Below are 18,872 nucleotides of genomic sequence, written 5' to 3' on the forward strand. Positions count from 1 at the left end.
GGAGAAAACAACAGGTTCCAGAGGATGCCATGTCTGGTTCACACCCTTCAGCTCACCCTGAACGCTGTCCTGTAGTACCCAAATACTGACTCGCTTATATCAAGAGCAAGAAAGCTCGTCCACGCTGTGAGGAAATCATCAGCGGCAAATGGAAGTATTATTGCTGCGGACTGTTATAATTATTTCTATGTTACCTTTTGTTGAGTTGTATTATTTTATTATTTTTTAATCTTGCATCTGACAAAGTATGAAAGTATGAAAAACTAAAACTAATAAAAACTAAATTAAACTAATAAAAACAAAATTAAACTAATAAAAACTAAATTAAACTAATAAAAACAAAACTAAAACTAATAAAATCTAGCAAATCCACTCTAAAAGCTAATTGAAACTAACTGAATTAGAGAAAACAAATTCAAAACTAACTAAAACTAAACTATAATAAAAAAAATCAAAAACTATTTTAACCTTGCTGTGAACCCTCATTGACAATGGCAATAAACAACTTCTGATTCTGATGAGGGGAAATATTGTCCCAATAATTATAATTATGATTAACATGACTTAAAATTAACACAACATGAACATTTTTGGGAGCCATTGTTTTAATGCTAATGTGTATTGTACTCAAGGAGAAGATAACCACACTGGAGTCGAACTTGTGTCAGTTATGCATGCTACCTCCAGCAGGTGCTTTTATTTTGACACTGGACACTGGTAAAACCTTTCCAAGAGAACATTTCTGCCCCTGCAGGTGTGGGAGTGTGTGTCTACACACACACACACACACGAATTGACACAAGAGGACCACCAATGTGTGCAATATGCGTACAGCACATTGAAAACATTTTATGCTTAAAGATCCCATATTATACTCTTTTTCCACAAGTTATCGCAGTTCTCAGGCACTTATATTAAATATCTGTGACAGTCTTTGTTCAAAATAGCAAACATGCTGCAGTTCTGTCAGAACAGCCTCTGAAAACGAAAATGAAACTAAGTTCATTGCCTGCACGCAGCTGCGCAAGTGCACGCATGTGCACACACATCTTGTGCATGTTCTAACAATGTGACATCACATTATCAAAGGTAGAGGTCTGTGCCAGATGTGTTTTCAGTCGGTGATTAAAGAACTACGCAGGATCGACTGGATGGTTTATTTAACTGTTTTTGGGTTGATAATGACCCAAACCCATCATAATAGTAGTGTAGAAACACCTTTCAGGGGGGCAGAAACGGAGATAGTCATCACGACTCTCTCCGGATCAACTCCCCCCCCCCCCTTTTTTTTTTCTCCACCTACGTTGCACATATTAAGTGTCTTTGTAATTTATTGTTATTTATTGTTATTTTGCATCTGTGGTGTAATTTATTTTTAATTTATTGTTATTTAACATCTGTGGTGTAATTTATTTTTAATTTATTGTTATTTAGCATCTGTGGTGTAATGTTTTTTTTTTTATTGTTATTTTGCATCAATTGAGTAATTTAATATTGGTTTTATTTTTATTTTTATTTGTGTTGTTAAATTTGTATTGTTAAATTTGTATTGATAAATTTGTATTGTTAAATGTCGATGATTTATGTACAAAGGACTTTCAACCGAAATAAGACCGCAAGGGCTTTTTTGAAATGCTCCTCTTAGACAGGATGTTTGACTGTATTTGTACTGTAATATATGCTACTGTGTGACTGTATTTGTACCCTAACATTCTATCAAATAAATATATTCATCATCATCTTCAAACATGGGAAAAGTGAGTTTTTCATAATATGCGACCTTTAATGCAGACCTCAGACCTTTAGTGCTCCCTCAGAGGTATAGCATGGTTAGTGCAGAGGTATAGAATACATTAGAAAAAGTCATTGAGTAAAGAAAAATCAACTATTATTTTTTTGAATGCTAAACATTGAATGGGGTCAAATTGACCCCAAGGATAACAGGAAGGTTTTGCAAAATCCATAGTTTAAAACATTCATATTTTAAAATGGACTTTAATGACTACTGAATATACAAACATGTAGTCATAAACGGCTGTAAATAACATACAGTAGCCAACATGAACAACTAAATAATGGCCTGATGACAATCATTGGCTGAGTGCTTTGTTGTCTTTCAAGCGTGTTATAAAAATCAGAACAGGACTGCTCAGAGTTAACAGTAATCAAGCGTTCACTCGGAATGAGCTCTATAGAGCACTTGTTTCTACTGGCACTCCACTTGTTGGTCATTTTTGAGAAGCTCTGTTCTATATAGCCAGTAGATCCTCAAGATGTGGCTGATGACAGACAGCATGTTGGGAAGCTACGCTCTACAGAGCCACTAGATACTCAGGGTGTGGATGATGACAGAGAGCATGTTGGGAAGCTCCGTTCTGCAGAGCCACTAGATGCTCAAGGTGTGGCTGATGACAGACAGCATGTTGGGAAGCTCCGTTCTACAGAGCCAGTAGATGCTTGGATGCTCAAGGTGTGACTGATGACAGACAGCATGTTGGGCGGGGCAGCTCCTTGAGAGACAGCCGTCCACACCTCTTTCCGAGAAGTGCAACTCTTGGAATCTTAATCACTTCTGAACTTCTATGCTATTATATATACAGTAGTCCCTCGATATAATGCGGTTCATTTTCTACGACTTCGCTGCTTCGCGGAGTTTTTTAGTGCAATTTCAGTTGTTTTTTTTGCACTTGAAACGGCGCAAGACGAAGAGGCGCGGTCGGAGGAACTGTGAAATAAGCGCGAGTTGCTATTAATCATTTCTCATATGTTCAACCTCGTAGGTTGATCATTAAAATTAAATTCGTTATTTCTAAAAGCTATCATGTTTATTTGTTAAGCGTTTGTTTAATAGCGCTCTTATTCTCTGTGTAAAAAGAGGCTTTTATTTTGTAGGAGCATAAACGTCACGTCCCTTTTGACCTTCGCTACTTCCTGTTTATATATTGTAACGTCGGTGCAAACCATGAAGGAGAGGAGGATTCATTAACAGGATTTATTCCAGCACTCACAGAACAGTTAACAGGGTCACTGTTACGGCCGAAACCCACGCCAACTCTAACTCACGTCAGGAACCTTCTGCTGCAGCGCGCTACTCTCCGCTCTCGGCTCTCTCTCACTACCCACTCTGCGCGCGCACATAACACGTAATTTAAAGGAACAGTACAACACAAACTCTATAATGATAATCCCCTAAGGATCATTACACTGCCCCCCCCCAACAATAAGTTCCTCGTCCTCGAGGGAACAACAAAGTCTCTGAACCGGGGAGGTAGTCTCCTTCTCCGCCTTGGCCTCACGGGGTTCTGAGGGACAACAGGAACTGCCGGGGAAGGAGAGTAAACACTGGGCGAGGAGGACGACTGCTGTGGAGAGTTCACCTGCTCCGGGGGTTGGGGGGGATGAGGCCGCTCCCGTCGCTCTGCGAAGTGGGGAAGAGCTGGGCCCTTGTAAGGGGCTAACCTGTCTCTGTGGATGCCCACCCTCCTAACCCTAGGTGGCAGCTGCACCCGGTAAACCACCTCCCCTAATCGCTCCAGCAGACAACAGGGCCCCACCCAGCTACTGTCCAGTTTAGGACAGCGTCCCTTCTTCCTCCTCGGGCTGTACACCCACACCAGCTCTCCAGCGAGGAAGTGCCTCCCTTTAGTGGTGATGTCGTAGTTCCTTTTCTGGCGGAGCCCAGCCTTTGCCAGTTGGTCCCGCGCGAAGGCATGTGCAGACTCCATCCGGTCCTGCAGTTTCCGGGCGTAGTTCGGACCCGGTGGTGCCTCCGGCGCGTCAGGGGGCTTCCCGAAAGGCAGCTCAGCAGGGGTCCTCAGCTCTCTCCCCAGCATGAGCAGGGCAGGCGTGCACATGGTGGAGTCCTGGACCGCAGACCTGTAGGCCATGAGGATGAGGGGAAGATGGGTGTCCCAGTCCCGCTGATGCTCGGCTGTGAAGATGGCTAACTGCTGGGCCAGAGTCCGATTAAACCGCTCCACCAGGCCATCGCTCTGGGGGTGGAGCGGGGTGGTGCGGGTCTTTTGGATGCCAAGGCGCTCGCACATGGCAGCAAACACCTTGGACTCAAAGTTCCGCCCTTGGTCGCTGTGAAGGGTCGCCGGTGTTCCAAACCGGTTGAACATCCCTTCCACCAGCGTGTCGGCCACTGTCACCGCCTCCTGATCTGGAATCGCATATGCCTCGGGCCACTTGGTGAAGTAATCCATGGCCGCGAGGACATAGCGATTTCCTTTCTCTGAGCAAGGAAATGGGCCCATCACATCCACAGCCACCCTCTCCATCGGTGCTCCTGCTGGTTGTTGCTGCAGCTGAGCACGAGACTGGTCCGGGGGGCCTTTGTGGGAAGAGCAGGAGTCACAGCTGCGGCAGAAGTCTTCCACATCTCGGCATTGCTGGCCCCAGTAGTAGCCCTGGCGTGCACGCCGCAGGGTCTTGGAGATGCCGAAATGACCGGAGCCAGTGCCGCCATGACAGGCCTCCAGCACAGCTGACCTCAACGACCTGGGCACCACGATCTGCCACATTACCTCCCCTGTAGCAGGCGCCTTCCAGGCCCGTTGCAGCACGCCCTCGCTCAGCCGCAGAGCATCAAACTTGGCCCACAGACCTTTGGTGAAGATGGAGAGCCCAGTGATCTCATCTGCATGGGGGCGCTGCTCCCTCTCCAACCACTGCAGGACCGGTAGCAGGTCGCCATCTCGTTCCTGCTCCACTCTCCACGCCGCCAGATCCACGACCTGCAGCATCCTGCAAGAGAGCTGTGCAGCATTATCTGTGTCTGTGAGCTTCCTCTCTCTCTCCTCCCGCTTGTCACAGTAGCGGCAACCGGTGGCAGCACATAGGCGGCGAGACAGCGCATCTGTGTTGCCATGGCATGAACCTGCTCTGTGCACCACAGTGAAATTGAAGGCCTGGAGCTCCTCAAGCCACCGAGCCACCTGCCCCTCTGGCTCCCTAAAAGTCATCAGCCACTGAAGGGCCGCGTGGTCAGTCCTAATGACAAACGGCGTGCCACACAGATAGTACTTGAAGTGCTTTATCGCCGTCACCACTGCCAGGAGCTCGCGTCTTGTCACGCAGTAGCGCCGTTCAGACTTATTCAGGACCCGGCTGAAGTATGCCACCACCCTCTCCCCGCCAGGCCCAACCTGCGACAGCACAGCCCCCAGCCCCACATTACTGGCGTCTGTGTCCAGAACAAAAGGTAAGGCAGGGTCCGGTGGTGCGAGGACTGGCGACTCCACCAGTGACCCGCGAAGAGCGATGAACACCTCCTGACAGTCCTGGGTCCAGCTGAAGGCACAGTCCTCCTGCAGCAGGCGGAACAGCAGCGCAGCTATGCAGGAGAACCCCCTCACAAATCTCCTGTAATAGGAGGCCAACCCGAGGAAGCTTTTGAGTTGGGTCTGATCTGCCGGGGTGGGCCAGTTCTTAATGGAGTGGACTTTCTCCTCCAGAGTGCTAATGCCCTCACCACCCAGCTTGTGGCCCAGGAACTCCACCTCCCTCCTCATGAAGTGACATTTGTCTGGGTGTAGCTTGAGGCCTGCTGCAGCCACTCTCCCCAGCACCTGCTTCAGGGACTGCAGAGCAGCATCAAATGAGGCCCCGTGCACCAAGAGGTCATCCAGGTAGACCAGGCACTGTTGCCGTGGGACCCCAGACAGCACAGAGTCCATAAGATGCTCAAATGTGGCCGGAGCATTACACAGACCAAAGCTTAGGACCCGGAATTGCCACAGCCCTCTGGTGGTGTAAAATGCTGTCTTGGGCCTGGACTCTGGGGACAGCGGGACCTGCCAGTATCCACTTCGTAGGTCCAGGGAGGAGAACCAGGAGGACCCCGCCACCAAGTCAAGAGACTCATTGATTCTGGGGAGGGGGTAAGAGTCCTTTATGGTGACTTTATTCAGTGGCCTATAGTCCACACAGAAGCGCATCTTTGAACTATTCTTCTTAGGCACCATCACCACAGCAGAGGCCCACGGGCTGTCAGATGGCTCTATGATGCCTGCCTGCAACATTCCATCCAGCTCTCTGTCCGCAGCCTCCTGCGGGGCCGTACTTTAATAGGGTGAGCACCGCCGGTGTCGATGGCGTGCTCAACCAGGTGTGTCAGACCCACCTCACTCTCTTTATGGGCAAAAATGTCTTTGTACTCCAGCAGCACCTGCCAGAGACTCTCCTGCTGCTGATGGGTCAGCCCCTCACAGTTTCTGGACCAGATGTCCTTCAGTGCAGACACCCTCTCGTCCTCTTCCGCTGTTGGTGCTGCAGGAATCTCTGAGGATTTAACAGCTATTGTGGTGGCTGCTGAGTGTGATACGGCAGGGGTTAACTGAATCTGTTCTCCGCTGGGGAGTATCAGCAGGTCTTTACCCATGTCCAGGACACCGCATATGGTACGCAAAAAATCCCTCCCGAGGATGCAGGAGTCCTGTACATCAGCCACCCAAGCAGCATGGGACACAGTGAGCTTTCCCACCTTGAACTGGAACACTCCCCGACCTCTTATGGGGGCCAGCTGACCGGTCACTGTCCTCAGCTGCACCTCAGTTAGCTCCACTGCAGCCCCAGCAGGAATGATGTCGGGCCGCACCACTGTAGCGTTGGACCCCGTGTCCAGAAGCGCTGTGCAGGGCACCCCGCAGACTGTCGCTGGAATGTGGCAGAAGTCACCAACCTGGGTCCAGCCCACAGCAATGACCGGGCCCGGTGCAGTTGGTGATGGTGTGGGGGTGTTCGTCTCATCAGCCTGTGCATTCCCACCTACACGGGCCTCTGGCCGTTTCCCTGCACTGCTGCAATCCTGGGGCACTGCCTGATGAGGTGTCCTGCCTGCCCACATCCCCAGCAGCTTTGTGGTTGACGCCGTGGACCCGCCCGATGAGCAGGTGACTGGATGGCAGCCGTCTGAATCACACTGCGTGGCCCCACTGAGCTCTGCTGCTGCTCGATGGGAGCTGACATCGCCCTCACCACCGGCACATCTTCAGCCCCGCCGATGGCTCCGCTCAGCATTTCTCTTTCCAATGCTAGCTCCAGAGCTGAGCTCAGAGTGGTCGGATGGGCCAGCTGGACCTGCACACGGAGCTCTTTAGGACTGAGGGCCTGCAGAAACTGGTCCCGAGCAAGCTCCGTTTGCACTGCAAGCGGCATGTTGTCATAAGCACGCCTGCAGAGACACTCGATGTCATGAGCCAGGATGCGGAGGGACTCCCCAGGCCGCCTGCGTCTGTTGTGGAACTCAGAGCGCAGCAGCACAGACTGGTTGTACTGGCCAAAGCGCCGCTGAAGTGCCCCGGCCAGCGCGTCATAGTCTCTCCTCTCCTCTCTGTTGAGCAGCAGCAAACACGCCGCTGCATCCTCACACAGACACAGAGCTAGCTGCAGCGCTTTATGCTGCTCTGACCAGCCAGCAGCCACAGACAGCAGCTCAAACTGAGCAATAAACACTTCCCAAGATGTCTTCCCATTGAATTTGGGTGTTTTAATGTTTGCTGGAGCTTGGGCGCCGCCACGCTCATTGCTGCGTGCTGCCGTGTCACGTGACGTAGGCTCTGCCTCTCTGCCCTCATGGCGCCGGGCATGCTTCTGCCTAGGCAGGGAATCCTGCCTCCGCACTCAGCTGCAGTGTCGTCTCCCTCACTTTCTGTGCGGGTGAGAGCGCGCAGACGTCCTTCTCCTCCCCCTCCTCCTTAAACTTCGCCGTGAACATGCCGTGCGTGTCGTCGGCCGCGGATAGCAGCGGCCAACAGCGGCTAACAGCGGCTAACGAGACTCCGACGTCGGTTCGTTGTTAAGCTTCTGACACCAGTGTAACGTCGGTGCAAACCATGAATCAGGAGAGGAGGATTCATTAACAGGATTTATTCCAGCACTCACAGAACAGTTAACAGGGTCACTGTTACGGCCGAAACCCACGCCAACTCTAACTCACGTCAGGAACCTTCTGCTGCAGCGCGCTACTCTCCGCTCTCGGCTCTCTCTCACTTCCCACTCTGCGCGCGCACATAACACGTAATTTAAAGGAACAGTACAACACAAACTCTATAATGATAATTCCCTAAGGATCATTACAATATGTAGCCGCTGCCGGTCCGCTGTGCTAAGCTATCCAATAAAGCAGCCCATGAGAAGCTAAAGACAGCACGAGTAGAATATTTGTTCTTTTGCACTCCAAGCGGCTCTTTCCTCGACCTGCACGCCTTAACATTATTAATAGGAAAACGTTTACTGTACGTACTATATATTTTTATTTAGTTTTGAAAACAGGTTCTGATCTTTGGTTTCATTCTATAATACTGAAACAATCTATTTAGATTAATGCCTGACTGTTAAATGTGTATACAGTGTGTGGTGAGGGGTTTTACAGCCTTAAAACATTTATGTACATGTACAATAATTGAAAAAAAATAAAAATTACTACATTGCGGATTTCACTTATTGCGGGTTGTTTTTGGAACGTAACCCCTGCGGAAAATGAGGGACTACTGTATATATATTGTAGCAATTGTGAGGGCCGGTCGCTAAGATGGACTGTAAGGCGCAATGCACAATGGGAGTTTACTGTGTTGTGTTGTTGGCACGATGAGTGAGGGGTGTGTTGCGTTGGGTCCTCTGGGCAATATTCATGTGTTGTTAAGTGTTCCTGTGTCATAATAAAAGCACCTGCGAGAGGTAGCGTGCATAAACTGACACGAGTTCGACTCCAGTGTGGTTCTTCTCCTTGAGCTCGCTACAATATTATATACCAGATCATTTCTTGTTTATTCATTTGTCTCTCTCGGGGACATAAATTGTTTTTACTCTGTTGTAGTAGAAGCCACAGAAAAGAATTAGTGGTAGTTTAATTATATTTTAGTATATATTTGATACATTTTCAGCTTTCTTGTGAACACATTCACTGAGTGCCTGCTAACCATTAACTAAACAACCAAATAGGTTTTTGCAATACTTATTTTGTAATATCCACAATTTAAAAAAAAATGATATTATGAATGAATGATCGATAAAGGTAAAGGCCAAAATGCAAACAGAGAGGATGAATATTTTGCAACCAATTTTGAATCTGACTGCATATTGTTTTAATATAAACCTACTGTTCCATAACATTCAAATAATCATTACACTATCAGCCTCGGGAGATGCTGGCAGTGCAGGAACGTTGTTCTCCTGCCTGCTGCTGCAGACCTCCATGAGCCACGGAAAACACTCTGCGACCAAAAGTGCAGTTTGCTTGGTAGCAGTTACCGCTTCCACTTTCTAACCGTGCGTGTGTCTCCTCCCACTCTCGTCTGTACTTCTGAAGCCACTTTCGGTCTTCCCTGACTCTGTCTGGGTTGAGTGGGGAGGTGGGCTCTCCGTGTGTAGTTACAGCTGAAACAATGCACACCCATGCACAGGCTAAAGTACCCCGCTGGGGATGGTGTTGTCTGCTTGCTTGGAGGCAGCTGCCTGGTACATGGCCTCACAGTTGTTCAGTGGGATGGCCTCTGAGTCCACACAGTGAATCCGGTTCCTCTGCTTAATCTCTGTCAGGAAGCACTGCTTTGATTCAAACCTGCACCGCCTGCAGCTACAGCACAAATAACCATTACAGATAACTGTTAAAATGCCTCCTGCTTGCATGTGCTATGAGGTGTCATCCAGTTACCGGCAGTGGTGGAAATACAGCCAGTTAAGACTACACTGAAGGTGTCTGCTCAATTTTGAGTTTGTGTATTAGCTGCTAAAAATAGAGTACCGTATTTTCACGACCTTATGACGCACCTGGTGATTCGGCGCAGTCTCATTAACAGCTGATTTTTCGGTATTTCAAACGTACAAAGGGCGCGCGGATCAAAAGGCGCCGCACGATAGGTGCGCAAAATAAAGCAGGAGCAAAACTGAGTTTGGTACTCACATCTTTAATCGTCATCAATCAAACAAGCATACTAGTACGCGTTTTCAAAAATAGAGCCGGAGCAAAACAGAGTCATTAATCAAACCCATCAAAGTCCTCATCCTCTGTTTCTGTAGTGAACAGCTGCGCTAGATCTCCGTCAGACATGCCGGCCTCTTTCTTCACTGTCAGAGTCTTTCCGTGCCGTGCGGCGCCTCGGAAATGAAGCGAACAACAATGCTAGCAGACAGTTAGCCGAAGCAGCTACAATCCAGTCACAGACTGTGGCACTGCGCTGCCTTCCACTCTGAGTGAAACTGTGTTCTCCTTCTGTCGTCCAGCGCTCCCATGCAGCTCGCAGTTTAACGTTGCGCGGTTGGAGTTCTTTGGTTAATCCACTGGGGATGATGATGATAAGATAGCTTGCTAGTTAGCCCGTTAGCGCGGTTAGCTTGCTTCACACACAGCCGGGCTGCTGCGGGTCGTCTTCTTGCTTCCTCCGCTTCCTCCATGGATTCATTAATGCTGGATTCTCTCTCTGCTGCTCTATTCCCGTGTTCTGCTGCGGGACCGACAGCCTCGGCAGCCACTTCCGTCAGCACGCCATAATAGTTTACTATGGTGAAGCGCATCGGCATGTATCATTCCGCAAGGCGCCTGACTGAGTCCGCCTTACAACAACAAATAGGCCGCGTGGACCAATGGACGCGCGGCACATTTTGAAAAAAATCTAAGACTTTTAGGCGCGTCCTATGGGTGTGAAAATACGGTAGTCTGATGAGTGAGGCTCATTATGGTATTATGTACTCTATTATGGTACTCTAATATCTTATCTTATATCTTATCTTATCTACACATTTTGCATTTTTGACACGGGTCACAGTTTTAGAGCTGCTTCATTGTTGCAGCCAATTATTTAATGATTTTCTGTGATTCATTTAAACTACTCCACAGAGACTAGTCACTCACAGAACATACATGAACAATTATAACCATCTTGAGTGGACAAGGGGCTAGATCATCCAGGAGGCAGTTTTAGCAGTATAAATGCATAAGACAAAGAACATCCTTGTTAGCCTCCAGGGAATTACAATAAATTTGAAAGACAGTTTACGCCATCCACATGGTGATCTGGATCATCATCAAAAGGTTATAAATTGTTGTTGGTATCTTTATACACCAACCATGAAAAATTAAAATGAATCTGAGTTGCTGTGTGTTTTTACTGATTTTTGAATCCGTAAATTAAAATATATATTTTTTAACTGACTCTATTCTTGATCCTATCCGGATGAAATTTGGTGGTAAGATAGAGGTCCCCACCCTACATGACGGTGTCAAATTCCATAAACATCGGTCAATAATCAACCGAGATATTAAGGAACAAATTTTAAAGCTACATTGACTGCAATGTTAACAAAAAAATCCAAGTAATTCAGAATCCAGGATCTCTTCTGGATAGTCACCAATGTAATGATCTGTCCCTGGTAACATTCCCAACATGTCCTGAAAATATCATCCAGATTTTAGTTATCTTGCTAACAAATGCCGGTAAAATCACAATCTCCTTGGCGGAGGTAATTATTTACATTTCTGACTGTTAACTTCCAGACTCCGTCAGTTGTTCAAGAACACTTTTTCTGTCTTTGCTATATCCACAGCTCAATTACCATAGATATGAATATACTGAAGTAAAAAAGAACAATGACGTGTTAATTCCGGCTATTTTTGCATTTGTTCAGTGCAGCGTCATAAAACCAACTACCAGCATATCGAAAATCTTCATTTCAGCTCCACTCTGTAGGGACTAGCATTGCTTGTTGCCAGCTCAAATTGTAATATCAAGAATATAATCAGCAATGCTGCAAAACTAGTAACGGGAGTTAATGTTTCACTGTAAGGGGGGCGATGGTGGCGCAGTGGTTGAGAGGGTGGTCCTATGGTCGAGAGGTTGGCGGTTCGTTTCCGGGCTCAGGCACATGTGTGCACTGTCGTTGTGTCCTTAGGCAAGACACTTCACCCACATTACCTGGGAGCCTGCGCACGCGGCGACCAGCAGCAGACTACGGTTAGACTGTAACTGCTGTAAACCAAATTGCCCTCCGAGGGACAAATCAATAAAAAGCGTTTAATATTGTGGGTGCAAAGGACATGTTTCATCACAGCATGTAATTCCTCAAAGTGCTGAAAACTTAATAGAGTAGAAAACACACAGGTTTTTTTAGTCTACTCTAGTATTAGGGGAATGGAGGGCATGTTTGTGCAAAGCTGTCCTTCAAAACAGATAAGAACATTCGCTGCAGAAGTCCTGAAATTAGTTCCTTACAATCTTGATATTTTATTTCAAATCTTGATTTTTAATATCATTGTTGCTACTGAAAACATTCTGCTCTAAGACATCCAAGTTATGTTGTCAGACTATTGACTCTGTGAATTATTGCAAAATATTTAGCCAAAAAAGCTGTCGGAGGATATCTTATGACACGTTAGGTTGGCCTGAGAGCTCACATAACAAGAAAGTGAAGTAATCTAGGCGCCGTCTACTTGTAAAAATAAATCAAGCCTATTTTAAACTTAACCATGAAGGGTTGTGTTTCTTAGTGAAGTATTGGGGAGAGCTGGGAGGTCAAGCATTTCCTTTCCAGAAGCGTTTAGATAACCCACATTGATATTTTGTTTGGGCCATTATTTGTGACTACTCTTCAGTATTTCTGCTTGCCTGACATCAAGGAAGTGGAACAACCCTAACCCTGACACAAACAGCTCAGCAGCTCAGAATCCCATTTGGAATTGGTTTGCAGAATAAATCTAATCTCTCCTAAAGATAAAATAAGTTAAATCAGCATTTGAGTTTGAGTTTGAGTTTATTTAAACAGGGACAATACATATTGATGAACGTTTACACGTAAATATGTAAGATTATAGCCAATGGCTAATTTCCATCTTTAGTCCCTTTTACATCAACAACATAAAACAACAAAATCAATACAACAACAGTCATAACAAATACAACAGTTCTACTAAATAGTACAAATTAATATTGAGGAATATTTCAGTCACAGTTTATTCTCCTAGAGGTTTAAAATAAGATTTATATTCTGCTTTATGTATTATTATGGAAGTTTACTAAGCATGGCAACAATATTGTTGACATTTTAACTATAGCCAGACATTTTGGTATTGAAATGTATGAATGCAAAATATTAGTATAAAGCAGACTTTTAAGAATGTTCACATATATAAACAAAATACTACTAAACACAGACACAAAAATCCGAATGTTATTTCAGAATCAGATTCAGAATACATTATTATTTACCTACCAGGTCAGGAAAATGATGAATTATAAAAATAAATTGAGATCAGCAGGTACAAATCCTAAAGAAGGCCAATGCATCCCGAATTTAAAGGATCTGTCCAAGCTAAAAGCAAATCCCAGTGGGTGTTGGAGACCAGCTCCAGTTGTACATGTTTGCCTCTGTCCAACGAGTACACAGTGACAGCTGATTTTATTTTAGACACTCCGCCCACATGCAGAAGATGAGCCTGGGGTGTTTTTTTTACTTAGCGAAGCCTGTGTCAAGTCCCCAGAAAATCAATATGACTCTTCAAAAATCGGGTCATCATCACTGCTTGCATTCTCGTGTGCTGCATACTCCAGCAGCTCTTACTGCTTGTCATGGTATGCCAAACTATGTCGATGCAGATCCATAACAAAGCACTCAGAATTCTTTGTGCACTGTCAAGAGGATGTTGGACATGCAAAGTCAAGTGAAATATGTAGACCATGTCCTGCGCATTGCAGTTTGTCTGAATTAAGGCCAATGATGTAAGTGTATTTGTTGAGGAGCGGAGGGTCATAAATGTGAAAAGACACCTCCAAGCTCATCTTGTTTGGCCCAGCTGGAGGTGGTGGCGCCAGCCTGACTATGGTATCTCACGGATACCAGAGTGTTCGGAGAGCTGACGTATAGACCCATTCATCTTCGAGGAGTGTAACTCACACCTGCAACTCCACAGATGCCTGATTTAAAAAGACACTTTGGAATCCATGCTGGTGCCAAATACTGCACAAATACCTGAACAAGATCACACAAGATCCTGCAACTTCTGTTTTACTATGAAGAATGTAATGCTTGTTATGGGAAAGGTTTATAAGTAAACCTTTGTACATTCCTGTCAGTGATTAGAGATCTCATTACAGGCCTTCTTTAATTACCTTGATAGCCATCCACAGCAGTTTTAAACCAAGCAGTAAGAGTGAAGGACAGGAAATATATTTCATTCAAATCCTTAAGAGAAGTGGCACTGCCAGAAGACAATATGAAGTGACTTCCATTTACTGTTAGTCGTTTATATATTAGCAGAAAAAGCCAAGACATCTGTGTCTTTTCTGAGGAATATTACCGTATTTTCACAACCATTAGACGCACGTAAAAGTCTTAAATTATCTTCAAAATGTGCCGAACGCCTTATGGTCCGAGCACCGTATGTTTTGTTGTAAGGCGGACTCAGTCAGGCGCCTCGCGGAGTGATGCATCCCAATGCTGTCCTTCAACATAGTATTATAGTCAGGCGCCTCGCGGAGTGACACGTTGTTAGATAAATCTGCAAATGTGTTTATCATTAATTCACCAATGAGTAGCAGTAGTTATGTCATGGCCATTTATCCTTCATAATCTTACTCAAGATATTCATAAAGTATGTGACAATCGTAGATCTGTTAATATGCTGACTAGACTGAAGAAGTGAACACTTTGTGTTGGCTGGAAGAGCTATCTGCTCAAGGTTGGAGTCTTCATGTCTGGGTGATTTACGCACGTACACATTCTTATCTGCTAATAAAACCAGCTGGAGGGGAGGTGTTTCTCTGAGAATCGAGGACGAAGCTAGCAGCAGCCACTCTCCCTTGCTGGGAGAGTCGATGGCACGGCTCGAGCAGCTCCATTCTCCCTTGCTGAAAGAAAGAATACTAGTCTCGTTTCTTACCGCAAGAAAATGGTTATTGGGTTGAATCTTTGGGGCTTGGTTCTGATTTTCTCTCTTTTACAGTGTCACAAACCTGACATTAATTGGCGTTGTCGGCAGGATCCAATACACCCGTCTGCAGTGGGCTGGCTTGGAAGAATTGATTAGAGGGTGCACACTCTAATTCACTAAGACCCTTTTCCGGGGCCAATCCTTCGCGGGCCAGTCCCTGGGGATCGGGTTGACGGGATCCGAACCAGAGCAGACCAGCCTGAAGGTAAGACACCCTTTTTCTTTTTTTCCTCGAGAAGGCGGGTAGGGCTTAGCCCTAACGCGGAGGCTCCAGAAGGACGCAGTTTTTTCCTCGAGAAGGCGGGTAGGGATTAGCCCTAACGCGGAGGCTCCAGAAGGACGCAGTCAGTGGGAGACCTCATAGCGGATGGAGATGTTTCTCATCGCGCTGAAACAGTAATGTTTCTTAAGACGAGCGAATAGGGGTAGCAGCGGTCCTATTGCGCAGTACCTGATCACTTGATCAACACAGTCTTGTTGAAAAGAAAGCTAGTAGGGTTATGGTACGATCCTATTGAGCAGTGCATACAAACGACGTCATTAAATTTAGAGGCCTCAATAAATAAATAATTAAATGCGGATGTAAAGGCCTGGAATAAAAATAAAGCATACAAATTTGTTGTTGTTGTTAAAGTCTAGACTTAAAACTGTGTGCATGTGTGGCCATATGTAGTCTCCCTCCGTGCCACTGAGGGGCGCTATGCGGTGGTGTAGGTTCGCCCCTCAATGGCCGGCATATACTTCCTCTTCCGGGTTACTCATGGGCTATCGTGGCGTGACGGACGCGAATGAATGACCATCTGCGTGCGGGATTTGTTGTCAGAGCAGGTAGTGTTCTAACCCATTCACACGCCGCCCTCGCATAAGATTAGCGCGATGCGCACCGGTGACGTCAGTGTTTGATTGGCTCTACAGCTGATCGGTGATAGAGCTGAGGAGCGGGCTGGCCTGCTCGTATGATCTCCGGTGAAATCGAGCGGCGGATGTGTTGGCTCTGCTGTCCTGTTGCCAGTGAGATTGTTATTTCTGGAAGGTAGGATTTTATTTAACAGCTTGGTTTCACGTCAAGCTCGTGGCGGCGATATCATTTAGATGTATTGTTTTCTTATTTTTTTCCAAAGGTTGAAGAGGCGTGTGGGCCGTTCACAGCCACTGCCCTCCCCTGATCGTGGCTGCTGCTTTAGGTGGAAATTCCTCTGTTTCATATTGTTTGGGCTGACTGTTATGGTGCCTTATGTTTAATCAGTGTTAATAATTATTGTGAAACCGATACCAATTTTGAAGACACAGCTGTATGTCAATCTGTGTGTGAATAAACTGTGTGAACCGGACCCGCTCTCTGCCTGTGTGGAATGAATCAAACCTGTGTCCCTGGAGTAGGGATACGCGCACCAGTATAATTCAGGAGAGATAATTCCTCCTAGATAATTCCCAGGAGTAAAATTCCCAGGGTGGCGTTGTCGCAACCAAAACTCCACCAACCTGTCACACATGTGTCTGTGAATAAATGTTTCATGTGGATGAACGGAATGAGTCAAAGTTGTAACAGTAAAACAGCCTGAGACCTCATGGGATCACTGCACGGCTGGACGGTCTGGAACCTCACGGTGTCAACGCAAGACCGTCACTGGGGAAGACTTTGTGAACTCATTCATGAAGGTTAGTGGTGACCAGACTGGAGGGTCTAAAACGATATGCAACTCTGTGTTAGGACGCCGAGCGAGAAGCCGGAGCAAACAAAGGTTTGCTCTAGAAGATTGCGTCTCAGGAGTTGCACTTCGCCCCATTAGGGGGATTCTCTCTGAGTTACGTCACGTGTGGAATTCTATATAGCAGGAAAGGTATTTAAGATAGAATAGGTAAACGCTGAAGAATAAATAACCTTTCTACTAAACCAAAATTAGAAAAGAAGAATTTACCCATCTGCACCTCCACTCGGGAGGGGCATAAATAAAAAAGTAGCGCCCCACCGTTGTTGTCCGCCCACGTAACCAAAGTCAAACCCAGACTAAATGCAAGAGAGAGAGGTGTTTAGACAAAGAGCTAACTACAGTAAAATAGGACAAACAAAGCCAAAGTCTGATGAAGTTATTGATGACTTCAGAGCAGGACTAGAACAGTGCCCTTTATGATGTTAATAATGAGGCCGGTCCATATCGGCAACAATTAAAGAATGAGCTCCGTCTCAAAAACAAAACCTTTAACACAGAAATCAGCCACTGGCTGATGAAGCATTCTGTCACCTTGCTAAACTTAACTCTGTCTGAATTTATTACATGGGCAAAAGATGAAGAGAGAGTAGCGTGAAACAAATAACGAGAAGTCTAATGATATGTTTTTGATGGTAAAGAGGAAGTGTTTTAGCGAGACAGACGTAGACCTTATCAGAGAGGTCGGGGTGGCAGAGGAGGGGGTGGAAGGAAGGTGTGAGATAGGACACTGGGCGCATTACTGCAGGGCGCCAAGTAAAGAAAAACACACGATTCAGCATGTCTAGGTAGGAAAGAACAAGTAGAAGGACAGATAGGAAAAATAAATCTATTTTTTTTTTAAAAAAGGTACATAAACTTACCAGGTCATTGATAGCAATGGCATCATCAAATAGGACATTCACGTCTGCCTAAATCTGTCTACATATGGGCAGCAATATTGAGCCGTGGGCGTTGCCACGCCTCAAGAGGAGGGATAGTGGCACAAATGTCTTTGTGCCTTTAATCATTATAATAAAATAAAAAAAAAAATTTTATTCTGTTGGAAGCCATTACTCCTGTGAGTGTTATGAGTGCTATTCTCCTACTGTTTGCTTCCTTCGCTTTAACATGTCTCAGGTCTATGTTACAAAAGATGATAGCATGCTAAGCTCAGAGGTTCAAGTTGATTGATGTAATATGATATAATACAATATGCAGGAACTAATTGTTTTCCTTTGCTCCACAAACTGCTCCACTGTACTGGAGTTTGGCCCCCGCGGGTCACTCTGTTCCAGCCACTGAGGGTTGGGTGCCTCCTCCCACCGTCCACGACCAGAAGACATCAATTACCATCACCATCAGACCAGAATTCATCGTCCACCTCAGGGTCCACTCCACTGAGAGTGCAGTGCCCCCCACCAGCCCACACTGCTCACTCGAGCATGATATGTGGGGCTAACAGACTGACTGATTGAATGCGCCACGTCAAACATGCTAAGAAGAAGAAAGAAGAAGAAAAAGACTTTCCTCCAAAGAGCATGCAACGCTCAATGTCTCAAGGCAGCGTGCCTCCCGTGAGAGGACGTCCCGTGGGAGACATCGTCACGAATGAGAAGGAGAACATGCTCTCATCCTGTGGAGGAACGATGACCAGACGGATGCTTCAATTGTGAACAGAGGGGACGCTGGATAAGGGAGTGACCGGAACCACTGAGGGACAGAGGCCAGATAAGGGGTGATCAACAGCGGTGTCGTGGAGGGGGCGGGGGTCCCTCCTTCTCTGTGGCTGGCTCGGACTGACTGACGGATCGCCCTCCGGTTCACGTGAGATGCAAACACAAACACACACACAGCTCAACTGATGTTTAAACTTAATGATACAAGGAGATATGAGCTCAAACAGCAGCAATACACGTTAAAACACAGAGCTTATGAACAGCATCCTGTTGTTCTGTTATTGATGAATGGGATTCATGTTTTATGTGTAATTGATTCTGAGCACCGTATTTTTTTTTTACCCTGACATGACGCATGTCTGTACCGAATTTCGTGGCTGTCCGACAAAGTTGGCGTCGGACCGCCATCGCCATGGCAACAGCGTAAAAACAACAACATGGTTACGATTGTGTTTTTTGATCGGGACCACATGAGGGAATTTTCTGGAAAATTGCAATCATTTCTGGCAAACTATTTTTTAAATTCCCATTCAATTTTTGTTATCGTTCTCTAGGGGGCGCTGTAAGGCCGATTGTCAA

At 46.2% G+C, this 18,872-nt stretch overlaps 1 long non-coding RNA gene across 1 annotated transcript; it reads left to right on the forward strand.

The window, feature by feature from the left end:
- The first annotated feature begins 15,701 nt into the window (after window positions 1-15,701).
- On the forward strand, window positions 15,702-16,209 carry LOC137901893 (uncharacterized). Its single transcript, XR_011105724.1, has 3 exons — window positions 15,702-15,754; window positions 15,842-15,959; window positions 16,048-16,209. It is a non-coding gene; the product is annotated as an uncharacterized lncRNA (long non-coding RNA).
- Window positions 16,210-18,872: the final 2,663 nt, after the last annotated feature.

The sequence above is a fragment of the Brachionichthys hirsutus genome, chromosome 12, assembly GCF_040956055.1.
Source record: "Brachionichthys hirsutus isolate HB-005 chromosome 12, CSIRO-AGI_Bhir_v1, whole genome shotgun sequence".
NCBI classification, from domain to species: domain Eukaryota; kingdom Metazoa; phylum Chordata; class Actinopteri; order Lophiiformes; family Brachionichthyidae; genus Brachionichthys; species Brachionichthys hirsutus.